At 38.5% G+C, this 13538-nt stretch overlaps 1 pseudogene; it reads left to right on the top strand.

Moving 5' to 3' along the window:
* LOC121043964 (suppressor of SWI4 1 homolog) overlaps window positions 1–12832 on the top strand; it is a 41976-nt pseudogene extending 29144 nt beyond the window's left edge.
* Window positions 12833–13538: the final 706 nt, after the last annotated feature.

Here is a 13538-nt window from a genome sequence, read left to right as displayed (position 1 = left end):
CACAATGGGTATATGAAAGAAACAGTCATGATGGCAGGAATGGATGCTATAGAAGGCCCAGTAGCATGGGCTTCAAGCCTGAGTTAGCTATTGCTGCTGCTAAATGTCTAACTGCCATTAAGAGAAACTTGCATTTAGCTTCCAATATGATACCACCCTTTAAGGGATGGTCACTTGATTCCTTTGGAGAGGATAGTGATTCATCTTGATTAGAATCAACACATATTCTAGGATTAGGTTTTTCTTTTTTTCTCATGGAGTTTTCCCTGGCTACATTTTCTGAGGATTTATGGTTGGTTCACACATGAGATTACACATAAAATTGTATTAGTCTAATGTACCTGACTTACAGCTTTATGAATTATCTATTGCTGAATAAAAATGCCCCCAAATTAAAATATCCAGTGATAAATGAAAGCAGAAATACAACATACCAAAACCTGTAGGATGCAGCAAAAGTGGTTTCAAGAGGAAAGTTCATAGCAATACAGGCCTATCTCAAGAAACAAGAAAACTCTCAATTTAAGTTCACACCTAAAGGAACTACAGAAAGAACATACAAAGCTTAAGACAATAAATATTTATTATACAATTTCTTCGGGTCAAGAATCTGGGAGTGGCTTAGCTGGATAGTTATACAAGCTACAGTTATACTCAACATGTCAGCTGGGGCTATAGACACCTGAAGGATTGATTGCTTCTGGATATCCATTGCCAATTTCTCTCACTCACAGACCTGGCAAGTAAGTGTTGGTTCTTTGTAGGGGATTCCAATTCCTTGTCACTTGGAGCCTATGTAAGCCTGCTGGAGCTTTCTTAGAACTTAACAAATGCTTCCCCTGGAGCAAATGGTCTCGTGGGGAACAAGGTGGCTGATGTATGTTATGTGGAATAGCTCTGAAAGTCATACAACATCGCTTCTGCAATATCCTATTGTTTATAGAAATTAGCCACATTTGGTGTGACAGAAGACTGCACAAAAGGATGTGCACATGGAAATAAAAATGAATAGGCACCCTTTTGGAAGTTGGCCTTCATATAGGAGCCAATATGGTGATGAAGTTGCCACATGACCATGGGAGCCATTGGTCTGTCACTTACAATATTCTATAGAAATATAGGTCCACAGCAGTAGAGTGGTGGATGGAATGGTCTTTTGTAGGCACAGGTGAGGTTCCCACTTTGAGATTTTAGGCTACCAGAATGGTGCTCCATCCAGCCATGATGCAGTGTATACCTTAATTCTGTGGTCTTATATGGTGTTTCCCAAATAAGTGTAATCCATGGGTATAATTACCAAAGTATGAAGTGGTAGTAGCCCCATTTGTCATCTTTCTCAGTGTTTAGTGAATTTGTACTTCATGCTTCCACAAATGCAGCTTTAATGCATTTAGATTGTCTCTGTTGGGGAGATTTTCCTTTCCTCTGAATTGCTTTGGTTAAAAGTCATGTGTGGTCTCTTTCTCATCTCTGCAATCCATTCAACTGGTCTGTGTGTCTATCCTTATAACCATATCTTGATTACTGGCTTATGGAGTAAAACCTGAAATCAAGTAGTGTAAGTTCTCCATCTTTTTCTTTCCCAAATTGGCCATTCTAAAAAATTTTTAATGTTTGTCTATTTTTGAGAGACAGAGACAGAGCATGAGTGGGGGACGAGCAGAGAGAGACACACACACAATCCGAAGCAGGCTCCAGGCTCCGAGCTGTTAGCACAGAGCCCGACGAAGGGCTCAAACTCACAAACCTGATAAGGTTTGATAAGATAATGACCTGAGCCTAAGTCAGACACATGACACCCCTGGCCATTCTAAATCATATGCCTTTTCATACAAATTTTTAGAGTCAACTCGTCAATTTCATCAAGAATCAATTTGGATTGTATTAGAATTTTATTGAATCTACAGATCAACTTAGAGAATATGGACATCTGTCTTAGGTTGGATTCTCTGTGATATTGGGCCCTGACACTGATATTCACGCCCATGAGGATATTAGTGAGTCCTCTTGAGAATAACAGTTCTTCAGGGATAGAGAAGCAGGTCTGGACAATGAAATACATTCACCCATGATACTTCTTCAACAGAGACCCAAGTCAATTGCATGGGGAGCTCTAAAACAGGAACAGATATTCAGAATTTGCCTGTGATGGCATGATATCATACCAGGTCCACATTGTTTCCAAACATTGAGGAAGTTGTCAGAGTAATAAATACAAAATAAAATAATATGAACTAGAGCTAATAAATAGTAGATATTTGTAACTACAATTAAAAAAACCCCTATACTTCCATATTTGTAAAAAGATAATTAACTGTTAAGGACTAAGCATCATTTCACCAGCCTTGTAATATATGTATTTTTTTCAAAATTCTTTCTATTTCTTTTCTCAGATATCAGTCCTCTTTGTAGTTAGTTAAGAACTGACTAGTGACACATAAGTTTGCAGCTGTTTATGAGAACGTGCAGTCTTCATTTTCAATGTAAATTTTCTTGTTCTATTTTGTCAAGCTTCCAGGAGAATAAAACATACCATTACTCTTCCAAACTAGATAAAAATGTGTTGAGTTCAAACAGTTTGGAAAGGATTTACTAGGGAGATGATCACATAGTGTGTATTATGTTTTGCCATAAATTCTGTACTCACAGCATATTAGGGCAAAGTGCTTACTCAGCATTAGTAAAAGTTTGATGTAGTCACTTTGCCCGTTATTATAGAATCTAGTAGATAGAATGGTATTTCCCCATAGAGCAATCCATCCCAAGGATTGCATCATTGCTGATTTATTTCCATTTATGGTGGTGTTGTTTGTACCCAGGGCCTGCTTATTTTCACTTGTCAGAGTAGGAGGGGAGGCATTCTCTTTGCTATCTGTAATTGGAAAATATCCTGTCACTCATTCTTAAATGCTGAGCTCAGATATTACATCCTTCATGAAGTTGTCACTTTATCTCTTTTCCTCCAGTCTTTCTCTATTGTGAATTCCAATACATTTATTTATAAATTGCCTTATTCCCTGTAAACCAGGAATATTGTTTTCTAATTATTATTCTTCCTGATGCCCAGAAAAAATACTACAGTGTGTCAATGAATTAATCTTATCCAAGGAAGCTAAATGAAGACAATATAAAAGAAGAAAAATATAAATGAGTTTGATAGAGTATAGTTTTCTCCCCCCAAACAATGTGAAAAATGTTGGGGTAGATATTTTTAAATTGGGTATATTAAGATATTAAAATTATTTCCAAATATGTGACACAGGTGGCAGAGAGTCCTGGTTGAAGATTACAGAAGAAATTAGTATTTTATGAAATAACAAATCCACGATGTATTTTGGTGCAGAATATAGCAAACAATATGTATTTATCGCAATATGTTCAAATGTACTCTAATCAAATGATGTAGGCCATTTGGTTAAAATATTAAAATATTGTCAGATGACTAAAAATGCAGCATCAGTTTTTTTTTCTTTCTTCTTCTTTTTTTTTTTTTTACAGGCAAAGATCTTGTTTATAGCCATTTTATTAAATGCCTAAAGAATAGTTAAGTCTTATCAGATTGCCATGCTTTTTCTAGAAGGTTGAATCACTAGCAGTGGCTGTATCCCTCCATGAGTAGAACTTCTGGACCCTGAGCTTCCTCCATAGTCTCAGCCTCATTGAATTGTAGAAACTATTTTGTCCACCCACCCTCCCCTTCAGTCCTCAGCATAAAAGCAGCTTCTTGCTTTTGGCTAACCATGCCTTGTGTGTTCTCTTAATCTTCTCCATACCTTTGTAATTATTTGGTAAGTTAATGTCTTTCCAATATTTCCCTTGTATATCCTTCCGAGATCCTAAATCAGAAACCAATTTTACCTTACCTTCATAGATTGTATTTCTTGTTGAAAACTTTCTCCACCCTGGAGGGGGTATATTTCCACATTCCATGTTTTCTTTCCAATTTCTCTTTCCTTGTAAATACCAACATGGGAGCTACTTTTTATACAGTTTCATCTCCTATGCAAATAGACCTAAGGGCCAGAATTTGAATCAGTGAGTCATTTAAAGTTGGAAGACTGGTAGATTCACTACAGTTTCCAAATTAGCAATATATCTCAAATATTGAAACACACTGGAATAAAAGTTGTAGTTACATGAGAAAATTTCTAATGAGAAGGTAATAGCTCATGGAAGCTCCAGAATATGACAGCTGAATGTCAGCAGTTTCTTAATCTCTGCAAAGATTGCAGATCTGAGCATAAACCCTATTGTCTCTCAGTTACTTATTATTGTCAATGCTTACCTATGAAATATAAAGGTTTCACTGAATTAGGTATTTATTAAGCATTAAATTTTAGATAAATATGGGGTCTCCTTTCAAAAAGTTCATTTCTAAATTTGTTTTTAACATTTTATTTATTTTTGAGAAACAGAGAGAGACAGAGCCCAAGTGGAGGAGGGGCAGAGAGAGACACACACAGAAACCAAAGCAGACTCCAGGCTCTGAGCTGTCAGCACACAGCCTGATGTGGGGCTGGAACCCACCGACCGTGAGATCGTGACCTAAGCGGAAGTAGGACACTTAACCATCTGAGCCACCCAGGTGCCCCCCAAAAGTTCATTTCTAAAAGGAAGCCAGAGCTTCTATTCTGCCTCCTACTTAAGCACCTGTAACTTGCTTTTCATACTAACCTTTCTGTGGTGATTCTTCTTTTCGAAACTCATTGTTGACGTACTTAGTTGCTAAAGGGAGACATGGATTTTCCTTGTCCTCTTGGATTTGTTATTAGCTCTGCTCCTTCTATTTCATGAAACTAACTCCTTCCCTATTTCCTATCACTTTGCTCATCTTGGTTCTATCCTTTTCACTACTATCTCCATACACAAGTCACTTTGTCTTGCTCCTTTCTCCCCTTCCACTGCATAGTTCTGGCTGTTTCCAAACTCACATTTTCTTTTTTATTTTTTTTTAACGTTTATTTATTTTTGAGACAGAGAGAGACAGAGCATGAACGGGGGAGGGGCAGAGAGAGAAGGAGACACAGAATCGGAAGTAGGCTCCAGGCTCCGAACCAGCAGCCCAGAGCCTGATGCGGGGCTCGAGCTCACGGATCGTGAGATCGTGACCCGAGCTGAAGTCGGAAGCCTAACCTACTGAGCCACCCAGGCGCCCCTAAACTCACATTTTCAACTACTAGCTCAGTCTGAGTTATAGCATCATGGAAATGACTTTCAAAAAATATTTACCATTATTAAATCTTGAACTCTGGTTTTGCATTTCTCTCTCTCTGCTGGGCAACTATTTTTGATGCCATAAAATAACCTCAGTGTACATTCATAAAGTAAAATGATTTCATTGCAGGATCTTGCTACTGAAATACAAGTTTCCTTTCTGACTGCTTGTTTCACACAGTTTAGTGTAGAGGTTGAAAAATTACAGCCCCTGGGCCAAACCCAGCCTGCCACCTGTTTTTGTATAGCATATAAGCAAAGGATATTTGTTATATTTCAAATAGTTGGAAAAAAATTGAGGGGAGAATAATATATCATGACATGTGAAATTTTATGAAATTAAAATTAGGTCTACAAATAATGGTTTTTTTTTTTTTTTTTTTTTTTGGAATACAGCCATGCTTATTTGTTTGCATGTTGTCTATGGCTCCTTGGGTCCTATGATGACAGAGCTTAACAGTTGCATCAGAGAGAATGTGGGCTGCAAAGCTTAAAATATTTAATATTTGGCCCTTTCTAGAAAAAGTCTCCTGACCCCTGGTTTAATGGATGAAGCCTGAGTGTAAGAGTATACTAGTGGAGCTGGATACAAATCCTAGATACTCTCTTCACCAGCTGGGATTTCAGAGAAAGCTACTTAGCACAAATAGGCTCAGTTTTCCTCTCTATGAAATAGATATGGCAACAGCCAAGTCCTTCCATGAGGTTTATTTCACCACAATGTAAGACTTTTACTATAGGCATTAAATTATTTTTCTCGTTTCTTCTTTCAAATCATTCTGATGAAACAATGACAGACAAATCTGTATCATGGTATCATCTCAGGAATATTTCATAACATCTCTGTTGTTCAAGACTGTTTCAGACTCAAGTGAAAGAATCTCTGTTGTTCAAGACTTTTCAGACTCAAGTGAAAGAATCTCAGCTTGAATTCATTTAGCCAGGCAAACATTATATTATTTAATTGTATATAACTTTAGCACTTCCTTTCTAAATGTTATATATACACACACATGCAGTACATAAATAAGCAGACATGGTATATGATGCATTATCTATATAAAGTGTATTACACATATGGTGTTATAAAAATGGGTCCTATGAAGTGATGTTAGAAAAATTGCCTTACCCTCTATACTACTTACAAAAATAGACTTCAGTTTATTTAAAGGCCTAAATGTGAAAGTTACAACTACATGATAATAGAATAATGTAGGAGAACCTCTTCGCTTGCTAGTTTTTCTGTTTTTCATCCTCCTGAATCTCTTGCTGTATGAACACACATGTGCACACACACATATATATCTCTTTATATTATATATAATATATATATAGATGCATATGTTAGCCATACTATAAAATAACTTACAGTAGCAAGAGACAACCAGTAATAAATTATGTAAGTGGCAACATAGATCTTAAAATAATATTCGAGTTAAAAAAGTAAGATGCCTCTCTTTCTAACTAAAAAAAAAAATATTGCTTTGTGATCTCTTTATGTTGCCAATTATCTAATTGGTTGCTTCTTGCCATAAGGTATTCCATAGTATATATCTAAAATATTTATTTACCCATGTCCTTAAGATAGATATTAAGGGTGCCACCAAAATTTTTTTTTTATTACAGAGTGCTACAGTGACCACATTTGACTTACCAATTTTTGTAAGTGTATGAATGTATGTATTTTTGTGATCCACCCTAAAATTCATATGGCATCTCAAGGGACTCCAAATAGCAAAATAATCTTAAAATAGAAACAAATTAGATGTCTCACACTTCATGATTTCAAATTTACTACAAAGCTATGATAATCAAAACAGTGCGGTACTGGCACAAAGACATATAGATAAATGAAATAGAAGAGAAATCCCAGAAATAAACCCTCATATATATGGTCAAATGATTTTTGACAAGGGGGCCATGACCATTCAATGTGGAAAGGACAGTCTTTTCAACAAACAGTGCTGGGAACACTGGATATCAATATACAGAAAATGAAGTTGAATCTTTATATCATGTGTGAAAGTTAACTCAAAATGGATCTAATATTTAAACAATTAGGTTTCTCAAATTAATATACTTAGTTTATGAATCTATTTTATATTTATTCTACATTTATAGAATGTTCACAATGTTTACTATATATAACTTGGTATTCACAGGTTGATAACTCACTCTCTTTGTCCTCAAAGAGTTTATAGTCCAATAGGGAAGATGAGGGTAAAAACCAAATCAATAATAGTATTTGTATGTCTATTTATCACATATAGGATACATGAGGATAGCAATGGATTTACATCTGCAGGTGCTGTGAATCACAACCAAAAGGCAGTTTCTTTAACAGCATTCAGAAAAAGCACATAGATATATTACTAGTGGTTCTGCCATGATATGTTTGAATTAAAAATAAATATGGAGTTAACATAGTTCATGTCAACTACATACGTTGTGTGGTTTTAGGTTGGTGTTGAGTCCCCTGACTATCATTTCACCTGTTGACTTTTGACAAGGTCTATGAAATTCATGCATTCAGAGGATGAAGAATTAATCTTTGGAAAATTTGAATAATATGAGATTATAGGAAAAAGATTTAGCTTTTAAATTGTCTTAAATTAGATGTTTATTTATAGCTTGCTTATTAGGTTTTTTTAAAGTTTATTTTTATTTAAAAATTTTTTTTAAGTTATTTATTTATTTATTTTGAGAGAGAGTGAGACAGAGAGAGAGAGAGAGAGAGAGAGAGAGAGAGAGAGACAACAAGCAGGGGAGGGGCAGAAAGAGGGAGAGAGAGAATCCTAAACAGAGTCCATGCTATCAGTGCAAAGCCCGATGTTGGGCTCAAACTTAAGTACCCTGAGATCATGACCTGAGCCAAAATCAAGAGTCTGATGTTTAATTGACTGAGCCACCCAGGCACCCCTTAGGTTTTTTTTTTTTTTTAATTAATGTCCTTTCTTTTGTCCATTTAACTTCTTTGCTGTAAGAAATGACCACTCTCTCCAGCCCCTTTCCCCAACCAAAAATGGCTATTTCTACCTGTGCCCACTTTTAATTGAATCTATTATTGACTTAACCTGCACTTATGTGATTTCTTTTTTGTGTGATTGGAAATCGTGTTTTATTCAATTACTATCAAAGGAATGATTTAAAGATACAGGTTTTATGAAAGATACGTGTTTTAAAGGGCAACAATCTTTGTATTTAAGGTTCCTTTTAATATACTAAAATGCAAGATCTGTTATTTATTTATTTATTTATTTATTTATTAAAAATTTTTTTAATGTTTATTTATCTTTTTGAGACAGAGAGAGAGAGAGAGACAGAGTGTGAGTGGGGGAGGGGCAGAGAGAGAGAGGGAGACACAGAATCTGAAGCAGGCTCCAGGTTCTGAGCTGTCAGCACAGAGCCCGATGTGGGGCTCGAACTCACAAGCTGTGAGATCATGACCTGAGCCAAAGTCAGATGCTTAACCAACTGAGTCACCCAGGCGTCCCTCAAGATCTGTTATTTATTTATTTATTTCTATTTATTTATTTTTCTCCTGTGATTTTTTAATTTGACCTTTGCTGATTATTTTATTATTTTTTAATATATGAAATTTATTGTCAAATTGGTTTCCATACAGCACCCAGTGCTCATCCCAAAAGATGCCCTCTTCAATACCCATCACCCACCCTCCCCTCCCTCCCACACCCCATCAACCCTTGGTTTGTTCTCAGTTTTTAAGAGTCTCTTATGCAAGATCTGTTATTTAAATGAAGTTGAAGGACAACCTATTCAACGGCTGGTAATCACAGACTGAGAATTTGGAATTCTTGTGGCTTGATCTCATTGGATACTTTTTGAATAGAACACATTAAATGAAATATGGGGAAGTGCAAAAGAAGTAAAATTGCATACAGAATTCAAATACAAAGGTGATGTTTGCATCTTTTGCTTTCTCAAAACCTATCATGTTTCTAATATGTTACAAATGTATTGAAGAATATGTTCAAACTATTCAGTAGTTTACGAATAATTGAGTGAATCAGAATAAAAGAAATGTTCCTCTCTAAGATAGTATCACTAACTTCATAAAAGGAAATTTCAGCACTTATAGAACTTTTACTAATAAAATATTGTTTCAGCTATATATCTTTGGATTATATACATTTTCTTGATGAGTGTAACCAGTGCTTTTCTGTGCATTATGAAGCAAGGTGTGGGGGTGGGTAAAGGCATTAAATTCCCTTCATGTTTTATAAAATGCTATTATATACATTTACCAACCATCTTACGTGGGTGTCTGGGCAGGTATTGTTAGTCTTCTGACTCCCAGTTAAAATTTCTTGCAGACACTAAATTATCAATCCTTTGCTTCTAAAAAATATAACCAAATGTGGTAGAATCATTGGAATTATCAAATGATCTGTAAATATAGGCCCATGCAACCCCCTAGTTTTTGATTAAAAATACTTCAAAGGGAAAAGAGAACAAATTATGTTACTCAGCTGCCAAATATATTTATTGAAAAAATGGTATATACAGTGATCAGGTGAACACTTCTGATATTAACCCAATTTCTGATTATGCCAGTTCTGTTTGAGAAGGAAAACAACTGATGTCATTTTCCAAGATGGAGTGTGGGTAGATAAGTTGCCACATAGATGTCCCCACAAAGAAATTTACCAGATAAAGACCATGAAAGGAAAGAGGAGACACAATGTTAATGGGTTCTTTAAAGTTAATGGGTAAGAGCTGGAATAAATTCTCCTTCAGAGTTCAAACTAAACCATTCCAAGAGAGTGAGGCAAGACCAGCACTTTCTCAGAGCACTTAAAAATGTCAAAGGCAAGATGTGGAGATGGAGGTGGGAAAGGATGTGAGACAGTGTACTTGTGTTTGGGGACATTTACAAGAGCAGGGGACTTTTGAGTCATATCTAGGTTTAAATCCTAGATCCACCACTTTTCAATGATGTGAATATAATAGCAGGTCAGTGTTAAACCAAGACCAAATCATACCAAACATAAAATTCTGAAGTGATATGCCAGAGCAATGGGAAGTTTTCAAGGGAAATATTAAAAACAAGTTGAGAGTTCTAGAAAGTCACCAAGAACATAAATACATTGAGAGAGAGAGAGGATGGAGAGAGGATACCTGGGGGCTTTTTCTTTGGGGAGAGTTGTGTGTGTGCTGTGAGTCTCTGCCACTGCAAAGCAGAAGGTGCCTGTCCCCAACCTCAATTCTACTGAAAAGGGCTTCTATGGGACCCTTAGGAGTGCTTGATATACGTTTCTTATAATATTAGGGGAGTAACACAGTCGAGTCTTACTAAGGAATATAAAGGCAAGAGGTTGTAGCTGTCAGCTTGAGATGAGAGAGAGAGAGAGAAGAGAGGGAAAGAGAGATACTTAAAGTGATGAGTGGGGCCAGGGACAAGGAGTGGAAATGTTTCACCAGTACCAGATGTGTGTGACTTGGAGAAAGAGCCAACTGAAGTCATTTAAAATACTGACCAAGAGAACACATAGATGCATGATGGGACAGGAAGACAGAGATCCTGAGTGGATAAGCTGCTAAAGGTCAGGGTTTGCAGGAGTGGCAATCTAAGGAAAATCCTTGCTAGCTTGCAGCACTGTATCATCGGCTGTATGGGGCAAGGTGGAGATGTGTTGATTCTGAGTAACATGCGAAGGTAATCAGGAAGGAAAGCATTGCGCTCTGGAATGCCAGGGGAAGGCATTATCAAGCCTCCCATAAGCAATGCCTTGGGTTTTTTCTTTTTTTAATTTTTAAAGTTTATTTATTTATTTTGAGAGAGACAGCATGAGCAGGGGAGGAGCAGAGATGGAGAAAGAATCCCAAGCAGGTTCTGCACTGTCAGCACTGAGCCCAATGTGGGGCTCGAACTCATAAAATCATGAGATCATGACCTGAGCCTAAATTAAGAGATGCTTAACTGACTGAGCCACCCAGGCGCCCCGCAATGCCTTAACAAGAACTTGACTCTGCTTTTACCTGTCTCCCCCAGCATACCCCATCCTGTGCACCACTCAGGAAACAAATGTCTGTTTCCTGAGATTTTTAAAGTCGTATGTGTATGTAACAGCAGGCTGCCCCCTACTCGTTACTGGCACCAGAAGAGAGCAGCCCAGCTCAGGCAGTAGCGGTACAGCAGCCCTCTTGACTTAGAGGGCTGTACCCTGAATGGGCGTGTCTATACTAGCAGTGCGCGCCTACGTGCAGCTCCGCCCCCTGGAGGTCTGGGCCGCGCAGCCGCAGTCCTTCATGTTCCTTTGGCGCGCAGCAGTTTGGGGAGTGTCTCTGGTCTGCCCGGTGAGTCACTGAGCCGCTCACCGCGGCCTGTCTATAGGTTCCAAAGAAAAACTGAATAATTTTGTGGCAGTAGTTGGGCCCCTCAGAGTCACGCACTTCCTAATCTTGAATTAAACGGGGAGCAATATTTACTTTAAGCCCGTGCAGCTTCCACAAAGCCTCACCTTGACTTTCCGAATCAACAAGTACGCGGTGGTTGGTGATGTCTCCTCGCCGCCGCAGTGGCGCCGCATGCATGAGCAGCTGTTTGCCCGCCTGTCCCTCCTGGTGCTCAACAGTTTTGGCCTCCAGGGCATGCGCCTGAAGCTCATGGCCACCATGTGCCAGAGTCGGTTCCCCTCCATGAGCGTGTACTAGGGGAACCAAAACACCATGAAGCACCGCCTTCTCATCAGCTGCAACTCCACTCCAGGGAGCTGGATTTCCACCTTCATAGCATCAAAGTCCTTCCTGTGGGTACAAGTCGTGGGATGGTTATGAAGGGTTCCCAGCATGAGCCACCCGCAGGACATGGGTGATCTGCTGGCCACAGGTGCGGGGATTCCAGAGAGTGAGGCAGAGCCCCAAGGTAAGCATATATCATGACTGAGCTGCCCCAAGCGGCCATGGTAGTGGCTGAGTGTGGCTCACTGAGGTCTGGTCTCCGATGGGGTTGCTGCTCATCAAGATCCAGAAGGGTGTCAGTTTCTTTCTGTTTTTGTTGTTGTTTTGTTTTGTTTAAATTAACTTAATTCTTTTTATTTATTTTTTAAATTTACATCCAAGTTAGCATACAGTGCATAATGATTTCACGAGTAGAATCCAGTGATTCATCCCCTACATTTAACACCCAGTGTCAGCTTCTGCACAAGAGGTTGGAGGAGCACCAGGTCACCCTCACAGCTGAGGAAGAGAAGCTGCTGCTCAAGGCCAGAGGCAGGCCCAGCAGGCCCAGCAGGCCCAAAACATCCAGTACAAGCAGGAATGGGTGAGAGGCCTTCATGAGGAAGAGCCTGGTGGGCATGAAGAGGGCATGGGCAGAGGCCAGTGGGACAGTGATACCCAGGACCCTAGGGGCCCGCTCAGGAAGCAGAGGGGACTTGGCAGCAGCAGCAAGGGGAGGAAGAGGAGAAGGAGAAGGAAATGGTTGGGGGTGTAGATGAATATTTCCACCAGGTGGTGGGCAAGGAGCATGATGAGGATATATTCTTAAAAGATGGCCAAGAGGACACAGCCTGCTGGGCCCCCCAGTCCAGACGCAGCTGGTAAAGAAGTAGAGGCCTTCAAAGATACTACTAAGAGCATTTTTATATTTTTGTGAGGGTTTTTTGTTGTTGTTTGTTTAGTTTTGTTTTTAATTGGTGTCTATCTCCATTTGGTGACAGTGCACTTGGAGTGGGAGGTAAAATGACACGTATGTAATTTATTTACATTCCACAAATTCTAATCCTACCTTGGAAAACATTTGTGAGACTAAAACAGATTTGAGCAAAAGCCTCTTTAATATAAATTAAGGTACAGTTTGGTGATTGTTTCTCATCCTCCTCCTTAACCAAGGTGTATAAATATTTGTGGAGGATAGTGGGATAAGAGGGGGAGAGGATGGCAAGTCCAGATGGAAACAAACACGAAAGTAACCCCACTTAAGTGAGCACAGAGGTTAGGTGTGGGTCCTAATGGCCCTCTGTTTGCCCAGTGAATTCTCCTGGGATGGAACCAATTAAAAAGATAACTTTCCAGGTGAGCCTGTCTAACCATGGGACCTAGAATTATCACTGTGGTTATTTAAGTTATCAACTCTCACTTAATGGCTCCAAAAGTCAGCTGAATCTTAAGAGGATTTAAATCCTGTACCCCAGACTAGGATCTCTACCAACCAGGTGCTTCTTTTTTGCTTCCATAGAACTTTGTAGACTTGAGTTTTGAGGTCATACTTTGTGATTTATGGAAGGATTTTACTGTAGTTACAAAATAAATATGAAATAGAAAAGTCAGGTTTCAAACAGTTTAACTTTATAAGAAGGTAA

The sequence above is a fragment of the Herpailurus yagouaroundi genome, unplaced genomic scaffold (genome assembly GCF_014898765.1).
Source record: "Herpailurus yagouaroundi ecotype Mexico unplaced genomic scaffold, PumYag 187, whole genome shotgun sequence".
NCBI classification, from domain to species: Eukaryota; Metazoa; Chordata; class Mammalia; order Carnivora; family Felidae; genus Herpailurus; species Herpailurus yagouaroundi.
The sequence above is the reverse complement of the archived record's forward strand: the minus strand, read 5'-3'. Positions and strand labels throughout refer to the sequence as shown.